Raw genomic sequence first — 11,680 nt, forward strand, 5'->3', positions numbered from 1 at the left:
CAAAATCAAGAATTTATTCGGCTTTATTTTGTCCATGAAAAGACACTAATTGAAATTATACCAACCAGTATTATCAATAAAATGGTTTTGTAATATAATTAAAATTTAATACTCATACACTAAGTGTATATAATAATTGAAAGAGAGGACATTAAATTGTCACCACCTATAATTAATGCAAAGTTTCATAATAGAATATGTAGCTTGATGAACAAATCAAATAATATTTAGTTATACTGATTGAACCCGTCTCGTAATACATCAAATCGGGTGAGCAAGACGAGTTTAATATCACTGATAACTGAATAAATTAATCCGCTTATGAATGAAGTGAAAATTATACAATGTTCTCAAAAGTGACAATCTATGTATGCATTAAATCAATTACCTCGTAACATGTTCTCAAATGTAAAAATATATACATTACAATTCCCTCATTACGTGCTCTCAAGTGCCAAAATATACACATTACGATATATTCCCTCAACCTCATGCATCCACCATAATCACAAGTAATGACAAAGACTGCAATTGCATGCAGTTAAACCTTAACACTACAAACAAGACCAAATCTTACAAATGGGGGAAAAACAAGGGAAACCAAAATCTATTAGGAAACTATAGATGAAATTCGACACCAAAGTTTCACTAGACAATAATAATTTTTAAAGCCTTAATTGGAGAATTTTCTCAATAATTACTTGTAAGAGAAGAAAATAAAAATGAAAATGAATTAAATATCTTCTATAAGAAAAAGAATACATGATGAGAAGCCAGCATAACTCCTAAGCTCTCACAGCTCAATGCGGCGGGTAAGAAAAAAAAATAAAAATGAAATGAATCAAATATCTTCTATAAAAAAAAAAAATAAATAAATAATACATGATGAGAAGCAACAATAACTCCTAAGCTCTCAGGTCACATGCGGATGAGGGTTGATTGATGTAAGGAAAGGAAGTAAAGCAGTGGTGTAGTTCACTCAGAATTGACCCAGGAGCTAAAACTCATCAGTAATGCTAGCCTGTAACACTGGTGTCAGTCATGTTCAATATGGATTCCAGAAGGTGACAGAAAAGTAAAGTGAAAGAGCTTCAAGCAACATTTCAGTAATCATCATAACCATAACCATCATCATCATATTCATAAGTCTCGTATAGATTTTCTTGATACAAATTATTTTCATATTCTCCGTTCATATCACCATCCTCAAAATCGTCAGCTGATCCCGGTTCATCATATTTTATTTTGTCCTCTAACTTTGACTCAAAATTATCATTATCATCGGTGGGTAGCTCAAACCTTACTTTCTTGGGATTCTTCTGATTCTCTGGTGCTTCCTATATAACAAAAAGTGATTATTTCACATTTGGCTTTATGTAAAAATATAAAAATATAGTTTAGGCAAATTGCACTAACACCCCTTATGGTTTCGTGAAATTTCACACAGCAATTTCCTTTTTAACACCTAGAGTAGCTCCTTACAGGAATACACAATGTTTTGTTGGATAGCAATGATACAAGGTATAATGTGTTTCAAATAATTGAGTTATTGCAGGCATTATTGTGAGAAACTTCAAGAAATCACAGGACGTATCACTCTGATTTGTCCTATAGTTTAATGTTAAAAAGACTACCTAGCAAAACACAATTATAATTAAGGTAATGCACATATAGTAAATTAGTCTTCTAAACACAACAATGAAGTAGCTACAACTAACAATTAGACTGGACTAGGCCAGCTCGACCCGTTTGACATCTCTACTATCGAGTAAATAAAGATTGAGATATCCAGAGCATATGAATAAAGCATATCATCTTAAAGGTAAATCAGAAATGCTATCTTAACCATTAACCAACAGGGATTGTTCTCTAATTAAACAAGCTTCAGCCCATGAAAAAATAAAAGAAAAAGAAATATCCTTGATTTATTAAATAAAATAAATAAATCTAATGCAAGCAAATATGCCCATGCAACGACGCATAGAAGCTTCCAGATTTTTTCATTAAGAGATTGATATTGAAAATATCAAAATACAAGTAATGAAACAGCAATAGCAATCTGAAGACTCATAGATCTATGCTTTTTATCTATCTAGAGACAATTTTAAAAACAAAAAACATACAAATGAAGACTCATAGATCTATGCTTTATCTATCTAGAGACAATTTTAAAAACAAAAAACATACAAATGAAGACTCAGATCTATGCTTTATCTATCTAGAGACAATTTTAAAAACAAAAAAAATGCAAATGATATCGAAGATGGAGACACACAAGTAAACATGAATATTTAATTTAACGTGTTTGCGGAGAGAATACATACAGGTTCGTCAAATAATTTTAACAAGCAATCATAATTGACTTTGGAGCTGAGCCTCTGCAAATGAATCATGGAAAAGAAAATCATGTTAGTAATACATAAAATCATTTTCAGAAAAACCCAGGCTACAAAATTAACATAAATCATTTTATAGAAAAATTCTCCCAAAAATGTTTGATTCCCAATATAATAACATTTCACGGTAACAACATAATTATAGTATATGAAGCCATCACTATGCACCCAATCTAGGCATATAAACAATGATCTTAATCTCTTGAAAACTGCACTGCCCTAACCCAGCCTGAAAGCCTTGTAGGCCATCAGTCCTATAATAACTCTCCAAATCCAAATTTTGATGTTTTAGAAACTACTACAAGTCTACAACAAATTCAATTTATAATAGAAAAGGTGCTGTTTGCTTCAGTGCTTTACCAATTTCTTTTCAATTTATTAAGAGTTTTAAAGGCACAAGTCTCAAGTCTCAACCATCAAACCGAACTAGGCAGCTTTAAGTTAATTCATGGTCTTATTAGTTACTACTTTCATTCAACTTCCTAAAGATGGGTTACTATGTTAGGCCTGGGATTATTTCTTTGTAGAAGACAAATGTCAACAACTACATAACTATCAGTACTTTTGGAAGTTCCTTCTTTCCTATTCCTTCCTTTTTGTTTCACCTTTTCGAAATGAAAAATAATAACTACACAAGGGGAAAAAAGACAACTACATTAAAAAAATATGAATGTGTTGGAACAAAAGGAAAGCCATTATAATGAGTTTAACAAACAGAATATCAAAACATGCATAGGTATTTTTTTTTAATAGAAACACCTTGGTTCTCAACATTTGGTTAGTGGCATCCACAGCAGATTGAGCAGGACCATAACTCTTTGCCTCTTGAGCTCGTCTTTGTTTCATTTCCTACAGATGAGCATTTTAACAAAATTGAAAAAATTATTACGTTGAAAAACATTTCACAGCTTATGCAGCATTAATGTACGATGACAGGAAAAATCTAAACTAAGAACTATCTATTAAAATGCACCCATTGACTTGCACAGGAAAAGCATTATTTTGAAACAAACATGCTCGAATGCATACACACCAATCACACTATAACGGTTGATTCAATTCATTTGTGACTGTTGGAAACGAGCATTTAATGTTTATTACCCTTCAAGTAGCTTAGTTAATCTTTAGCTAAGCTGAATGTATCTTACAAAGTTCTGATATTATAATTGTTCTCTTGAAATTAGTTGTAGTCATTTTTTGTCTATGTAACCTTTCTTATTATAAATAGATCAATCTGTTGAGTAGAAAATTCACTCAGGCACATTCAGAAAATTTCCCGTCTCATTCTATCATAGTGAAACACTGACACGATCAGAGAAGAACTAACAATGCATATACAAACATGAATATTATTGGAGTATATAACTTTACTCCTTAATATTGTATTAGATATAATATTGTATACGGTTATTCTTTGTTATTTTCTGTTTTAGTTTTGGTTACCTGTTCAACAGGTCATTGTTTCTATAGCTTCTTTAGAAGTTATTGGAACATATATAAATAGGAATATTGTATTGCAGATTCAATTGACTGAAATAATACAATTCCTTTTCTCTGTTAATCTGTCTCTGTCTCTGTCTCTCTCACTCTTTCTTTCTTTAATCTCAATAAATAAATAAATAAATAAATAAATATATATATATATATATATATATATGTTGAAACAGAAAATCAGGTGCACTGCACACTTAATTTTTTGTTTATATCTTGATTACAATCAAGGAGTGAAGTAATCACGGAGGTAATTGGCATTTAATTACAGCCTAATAATTAGTAGCAAATTTGTGCCTAATAGTAGCTAAATAATATAAGTATGGTAAGACTGATATATTGTAACAAAAAAAAGATAATATTTCATATTCTAACACGCTCCCACAAACTAAAGCAATCATGCTTCTGGCTTGTTACAGATAAATCCATCCAAAACAATGCCAGAACTCCAAAGCCAATTTAGGATTCAAGACCATACAGGATAGAAGCCCACTCAGAAGTAGGAGCATATATAGACCAAATACAAGCCAAAATCGGCAAAACATGGTGAACTCATCTCAACACAAGTTTCACCGGTCATGGGATAAACCATGACGGAAACACAAAAGGTGGATTCATTATACTGCACACGAGGTCAGAGACCATCTCTTTTGAGGTTGTTTAGAGAAAAAGTTAGACATACTGTAAATAAGGGAATCGGTTATTATTAATGTTTCCTAATTATATATTTTTTATATTAGGAATAGGAATCAAGCCATTCATTGCATTTGTATACAATATAATTAGACTTCCTAATTTTAGTCGTACAAATAAGGAATTAGAATTATTTCCAGATTATCTTCTTCAAATTCAAACACTTGTGGATACACTAACATGACTTGAGGAATATTAGTCTATAATTTCCTTAATTACCGGTCAATTTGATGATCTCTCAATTAATGAAATTAAAACTCTTCTTCTTGCACATGAATCTAGTCTCAATAAATTTAAGAAAGTTGTTGCCTCCATTAATGTCACTAAGGCATCCTCAAATTCTAACTCTCCTACATTACAGCCACAAGATAATATTTCTCAACATGACTTGAAATCTCATTTCTCGCAGTTCTACAGATGGCGTAATGCTGATATTCTCGCTGAATCCCTCTCTACAACTTGATTTTATGCCATGCATTCCAAAGTTGATTCACTCAATGCGCCTCACCCTACTTGATCTTGCGGGGGGTATTGGAGTATAACTTCACTCCTTAGTCCTTACCTATAATACTTAGTGTTGGAGATCAACACAATCAATCAGAATCTGTTGGAGCTCAACACATATCAATTAGAATCATGCAATTCTGATTTGTACAATCCATAATAGGATTTAATGTTAATAATATCAATTTTATTTCCTCTTCTTTAATTATTTAGATACAACATTTATAGGAAGAATTATTTCCCTGATTTTCAGAGATAGATTAGTGTGCAGGTTTATTCACTTATATTCTATTTATACCACCTTTGTATTTTTCCCAAATCCGAAAAATATACATCATATTTTTCCACATGGTATCAAAGCTCAATCTGAATCATCCCTAACCTAGCGCCCCCAACCATGGGAGAGAACAAGGCAGAAGGTTTGGCCACCAATGTGGTCGAAGGGCCTGCTTTTCCTATCATTGGTCACAAATTGTGGCCAGAACTACCCTCAATGGGTGCAATCAGTTATGATCTTTCTTCAAGGAAAAAGGGAAGGAAGGTTACATCACAGGAGACTCCAAGAGTCCAGAAAAGGGTGACCCCAATCTAAACAAATGCCAATTGGAAAACAGTTTAGTCATGTCATGGTTGCTCAACACCATGACTAATGAAATTGGGGAAAATTTCATGTAATATGATACTGCTAAGGAGATGTGGGATGCAGTGAAGGAAACCTACTTAAATGTGGACAACACATTTGCAGTATTTGAGATCAAGAGCATACTCCATGACTTGCGACAAGGTGATTTCTCAGTCAACGAGTATTTTAATACACTCAGTCGACACTGGCAGCAACTGGACATATATGAAGATGTTCAATGGAGTTGTACCGAGGATAAGAAGTATAAAGAATTGGTGGAGAAAGATAGGATCTACAAGTTTCTATAGGGGCTGAACACAGAACTTGATGAAGTCCGAGGGAGAATCCTTGGAACCAAACCCTCTTAAAACAATCTGAGAAGTATTTTCAGAAGTGAGAAGAGAGGAAAGCAGGAGGAAAGTGATGCTTGGAAAGTCAAGTGCAGCCCCATCCATTGAAGGCTCAACAATGGCAGCAAAGGGGAACCAACCGCGTACATCTCCAAAGAAAAATCGGCACTGGTGTGGTCATTGCAAGAAACTAGGTCACACTAAGGACACATGCTGGATCATTCATGGCAGACCTTCAGAGGCAAAACAAACCAAAAACCTGGATAGTAGAGGCAACACAACTGAGGTAAATTCTAACCCATCTCCATTTAGCAAGGAGCAAATGGAAGCACTACAGAGAATTCTCCAGCAAACAATTGGTACAGCTACAATGGCACAAAAAGGTAATTTCTTGCATGTCTAAATACTAGCAAAGGTGATGGAAGAGCATGGACCAAGGGTCCAACCACTAGAGCAATGGCTAGAAGACTACTTGAAGATTTGACTGCTTCATAGCTTAGTGGGCCTAGTGGGCTTGGTGGGCCTAGGGTGCTTTTCACTTGGGCTTTACTTGATTGACCACCACTTTATTGCATATTAGTAGTATAGGAATTTGCATTGTTTTGGTCTTGTATTATGGACCCTAGATTAGGATTTTGGGCTTTAGGCTTATTGGGCCTAGATTTGGGCTTCGTGGGCCTTTGGGCTTTTGATACCCAATATTAGGCTCATTTTCATTCTTGTAATTTTTCCTTTCCATTGTATTTGATTGACCATTGTATTTAGGTCATTAGAATAGGATTTTACAAAGGAGTCATTAATAGGTGCATTAGGTTCCATTTATATGTCATTTAAAAGTCATTTGATTTGAATTTGAGTCACATGGATTGGCATGGTGAGGACCGGCCATGTGAACTCTAAATTCAAATCCAAATTGCTTCCAAATTACATTAAGATGGGAGTGTCATCCGGATTAGTCACATGGTTGGCCAAGGTTTGAATTTCAAATTCAATTTTGAAATTCAAACTTGGCGCCAATTGGCTTCTCTTGGATTGGCGCCACTTACAAGACACGTTATTTACATCGGTTCTTTAACATTATTTACATCGGTTCTAAAACCGATGTAGAATGAAGTGACGTAGTAAATGCAATCTATTTTACATCGGTTTAAAAACCGATGTAAATTTGTACATCATTTTACATCGGTTGTGGAAAGAACCGATGTAAAATGATGTACAAATTTACATCGGTTCTTTGTATAACCGATGTAAATTTGTACACCAATTTACATCGGTTCTTCCCACAACCGATGTAAAATGATGTACAAATTTTACATCAGTTTTTTGCATAACTGGTCCAGACTAACCAAAACGTACTGAGCCATCGAGAATACTATCAAAAGTGTCCTGAATGAGAAACTATGATTCAATTCCCCTGTCAATGAACAACAAGTAAAAGCATCAAAAGCTAATAACCAGGAATAAATAGTAATACCTCTTCACACCATTCATTAAGTATAGCTTTTGTTCCTTTAATCTAGCTAAATTGTTAAAGAGAATGACACTGGAAATCAATGAATAATTTTCGAAACATCTAAATTAAGAATCTACAGCCAAATCATTATAGAAAAGATCAATGAATCCATTATATGAATATCAGGAAAAAAAAAGCAACAACATTTCTCTCTTGTTCAAGCCATTGAGCAATCATCATTGCAACATCATCAAGAAAATACTAACAGTACTAATTTAGAAAAATGGGAGAGAAAAATGGAACCCAATTAAAACAAATCAAAGTTACAAGTTGCAAGATTCAAGGAAGTACGTGGTTCTACAAGAGCATGACACAAAATAACATACATAAGCCAATTAGTCCATGAAACTAGGCAATCTTTAAAAGGACCCTTGAAGGTAAACTTACTTGAGAGCCTGCTGTGACAATATCAGTAGATTATTTATCTCATAAGCATAAACATCTTCAATATCATAAAAGAATCATATGAATGTATACTTGCTTTGTAAGTTTTAGTGCCAAAAATATTTTGACATATAAGGAGATAATCAGATAAAACAAATAGAAAGCTGCGTGTATTAAATAATACAAATCCCATACGTCTATACATGTAACATGCCTGGAAAGTAGTTATAAATATCCTTAATATAGCAACCAATTGCTAAATATCACACCAGTTTAAAAATCGACATACTTTAAAATTAAAAGGCATATTATATTTTAAGTTAAACATTTTGCTTTTTACATTTATGTCAAACAAACAGATTACCTAGCAAGTTTTGCTTCCTTAAAAATGGCCAGTGCTGGGAGAAATAGGAAGATGCTTCTATTTCAGGTTCATCCATGCTGTCTATGGATAAAAAAGGATTTCCAGTTTCCTTGTAAAGCCAATGTGCGGCAAGTCCATGTTTAGCACACTCGTGGATCCTCTAGCAACCAAAATGATAAATGAAAACATCAAGAACTAAAATATACACAAGTAACCTGCGAAACATATGTAAAATAACTCAGCACCTGTGTTCTTATCTGTACTTCTAAAGGTGTGTCCGGACCTTGGACTGCTATGTGCAAGGACTGCATTTGTTACAAGTTAATACAATCATGAGCACAATTCCTAAGACTAGAAGAACAAAATCATTTTAATTTTATTTCAAGAAAAATATGAACCCAAAAGCCTAACCTGATAGCCACTAGGCTTTGGATTGAGGATGTAGTCGTCAAATTCACCATCTATTGGAGTCCAAAGCCTGTATAGTCAAATATAAAATATACGTATCAGTTAAGAGCCATTGTTCAAGGCCAACAGGGTTAATGAAGTGAAAAAGATCCCCAAGATCTATACATCTCTAACCTCCCACTCTTAAATAATGAAGACAGCTCACAACAGTCCAAAAAATGACTAAAAATGAAAAGGATGGAAATATAAAAGAGGTTAATTTAGTTGATGGGTTTTTTCATGGTTCCTCCCTAGGAGGATATCTTATCATCCTCTGTTTCTGTGCTGCTTTATTTATTTTTTCTTTTTAGGATTTCTTTCCTTGAATTAAAAAAATAAAAATAAAAATCTAAAAATATAGGATTGCATTGAATGATTTCATGCAGAAAAGGTTTATTAAGCTTATATTTATATCTTCATACAATGATTGCATTGAATGACTTATGTATAGGTTATAGGATTGAATTAAGTCTAGAATTTGACCATTTTTTTTACCTGTGTTCAATGTCAAGAAGACTATAGCAACACTAAACTGCAGGACCGTGTAAAGTTCCATTCTTGTTTCCCACAACTACTCTTAGTGCACGTGCATCGTATACTTTATCAATGCTTATATCCTTTCGTTTCATCTACACGACACAAAGCACAATCATGACTTTGACCATTCAATTAATTATTACAAAGTGATATCCACAAAAATTTAAGATCACTAGTGCTATCATCACTCAGTAGGAAAGCAAAGCATTTAAAGCTAGCTGCATAAAATCATATTATTAAGACAAGAGAGGAATATAGTAAAATAAAAGAAATATTAAAACTAATAGTTAGGAACCTCAAGAAATTCATTTCCATACACTCACATTGCTTCCATACACTTAATTGTCAATCTATTTGCAACCGCGGTCTTTAGTTTTAAATTGTGGTTGTGGGTGTAGATGTGATTGTTTGCATGAGGACTTTGATATCCATCATAGTCCGAGGCTATGCAGTTGTTAATTAGAACCACATATCACGGCCGCATTAGAGTTGTCAAACATTATGGCTATGAGAGGGTGAGTCTTAAGTGTAACAAAGCACTACATCACTAGTCCAAAGCAGGTATAAGAGGACGAGTTTCAAGTGTAACAAGGCACTAAATCACTAGGCATGTTAAGTCTGCAACTCTTAATATTCATTCGTCCTCTTCATACTAAAATTCAATCATGATCAATTAACAAAAAAGAAAAAGAGTCATAAACTAACCCCACCTAACACTACGGAAAAACCAAAGCCTAGCAGCATATCCATGACTCTCAATAAAAAATGGTGTACAAAAAGAGTAATTTTAATTGAACGTGGCAGAAAACGGAAACCTGAATCAATTATCATGCACATCCCAGGCAAATTTAGAAGTCTATTAACCCCATTCAACGATTTTCAGTTTTCACTTTTCACCAAACAAATTTAATACAAAATTATCAGATTCAATAGACTTTCACAACAACTGAATTAAGACAAATGATCACCTGGTAGAGGTCTGCATATGTAATCTTAGGATGCTTTGCCTTCACTTCCTCTATGACACCAGAAAATAAGACCACTCTTAGAAAAACATGGAGATCGACATAGTTCCAACCAATGATACTACTTTGACTAAACAATCAAGTTGGTCCTTGAAGTATCACCTCTCTTAAATATTAAATGGTCTTTAAAATGTACCGAAAACTCATCAAATTAGTCCCAATTATATTTTTCTAATCACTCATGTTGAGAGGAACTGAAGGTTTTAAATGTTTTGAGGAATATGTAGCATATTTTCTAATATTTTAGGGACTGTATATATAATTTGGTTACTCTAAGGACTAATTAGGAAAGAGAGTAATACTTTAAAAACTAAATTGATGGTATATGCAGTTACTTCTGTTAAAAACATCCTAAGCGAGTTAAATAAAAATAGGTCTGATTTAGCACAAGGCACGACTAAGAGTCCATGACAATATACAAATCAAATTCAAACCTATACGTCCTGCTGTTAATTCAATACTCAAATAACACAAAGTATATGCAAATAAACAAGCATGGAGCACTACAAAATATTCAATAGCAAAATGAAATTGAGTATTGAATAATAATTGTAGGAAATGATAAAAGCAAAGGAATCAGGAAAAGTAATACCGTAGAAATCAATAGCCTTCTTCAAGCCTCCACCAGCTTTCTTAGCAACCTTGTTTAGTTGCATTTTGAAAACTCCAAACAGCTTTTGGAAACAGAAATCAATCACACATCAACAATCCTAAAATTTTGCGCTACCAAATGAAGACACGTGAACAATTTTATATTCTACATTACATGTCTAACATAAACAATGTTAAAACGAGAAATTCGAAAAGTACCTGAGGCAAAAAATCTGCTCCAACAGCAATGGATGCTTCTGATTCCCTAAGCGCCATCTCCCAATCACCAAATTTTCTTGCATCAGCACAACGATTTAAATGCTTCTCCAATAACAATAGCTTCTGCTCCTCAGATTGATCCTCGTGAATCCCATAGAGACACAAGTGCCGCCGCGAATTTTCAACCTGTCAAAACCTGCACCAAATTCAAAATCCCAATGTCAACAAACTCAAATTCAAATCCAAATCCAAATTCAAATTTTCATGTGACAGCATTACCTAAGATAAAGTGAAGCAAGTCTCTTATGAGCTCTGACATAAGCAGGGTCCAACTTCACAGCCTTAAGGCACTCCCTCGCGGCATTGCCGAGCCTCCTGACTGCCGTGAGCCGATGTAAATATAACCAAATTTACATCGTTTTTTCCTAAAACCAATGTAGAAATGAAGTATTTACATCGGTTTTAGGAAGAACCGATGTAAATTTGCTTATATTTTCTAATTAATTACAAGTTTGCCACTGCATATATTTTTTACATCGTTGCT

At 33.7% G+C, this 11,680-nt stretch overlaps 1 protein-coding gene across 3 annotated transcripts in view; it reads right to left on the bottom strand.

Annotated features, from left to right (window-relative positions):
- Positions 1-476: 476 nt before the first annotated feature.
- The window catches only part of LOC109791779 (secreted RxLR effector protein 161), a 50,804-nt gene continuing 39,600 nt past the window's right edge, over positions 477-11,680 (bottom strand). For 2 of the 3 annotated variants that reach the window (XM_083062515.1, XM_083062508.1), the window contains 11 exons: positions 11,416-11,654; positions 11,137-11,332; positions 10,919-11,000; positions 10,270-10,319; positions 9,260-9,393; positions 8,729-8,795; positions 8,563-8,622; positions 8,318-8,477; positions 3,156-3,245; positions 2,325-2,378; positions 477-1,337 (listed from right to left, as the gene is read on the bottom strand). The gene's annotated coding sequence lies outside the window, so the exon portion shown is untranslated. The remainder of the gene's footprint in view (positions 1,338-2,324; positions 2,379-3,155; positions 3,246-8,317; positions 8,478-8,562; positions 8,623-8,728; positions 8,796-9,259; positions 9,394-10,269; positions 10,320-10,918; positions 11,001-11,136; positions 11,333-11,415; positions 11,655-11,680) is intronic. The other variant, XM_083062509.1, reaches the window with a different exon arrangement.

Source organism: Cajanus cajan, chromosome 1, assembly GCF_000230855.2.
Source record: "Cajanus cajan strain Asha chromosome 1, NIPB_CcT2T_4, whole genome shotgun sequence".
Taxonomy (NCBI): domain Eukaryota; kingdom Viridiplantae; phylum Streptophyta; class Magnoliopsida; order Fabales; family Fabaceae; genus Cajanus; species Cajanus cajan.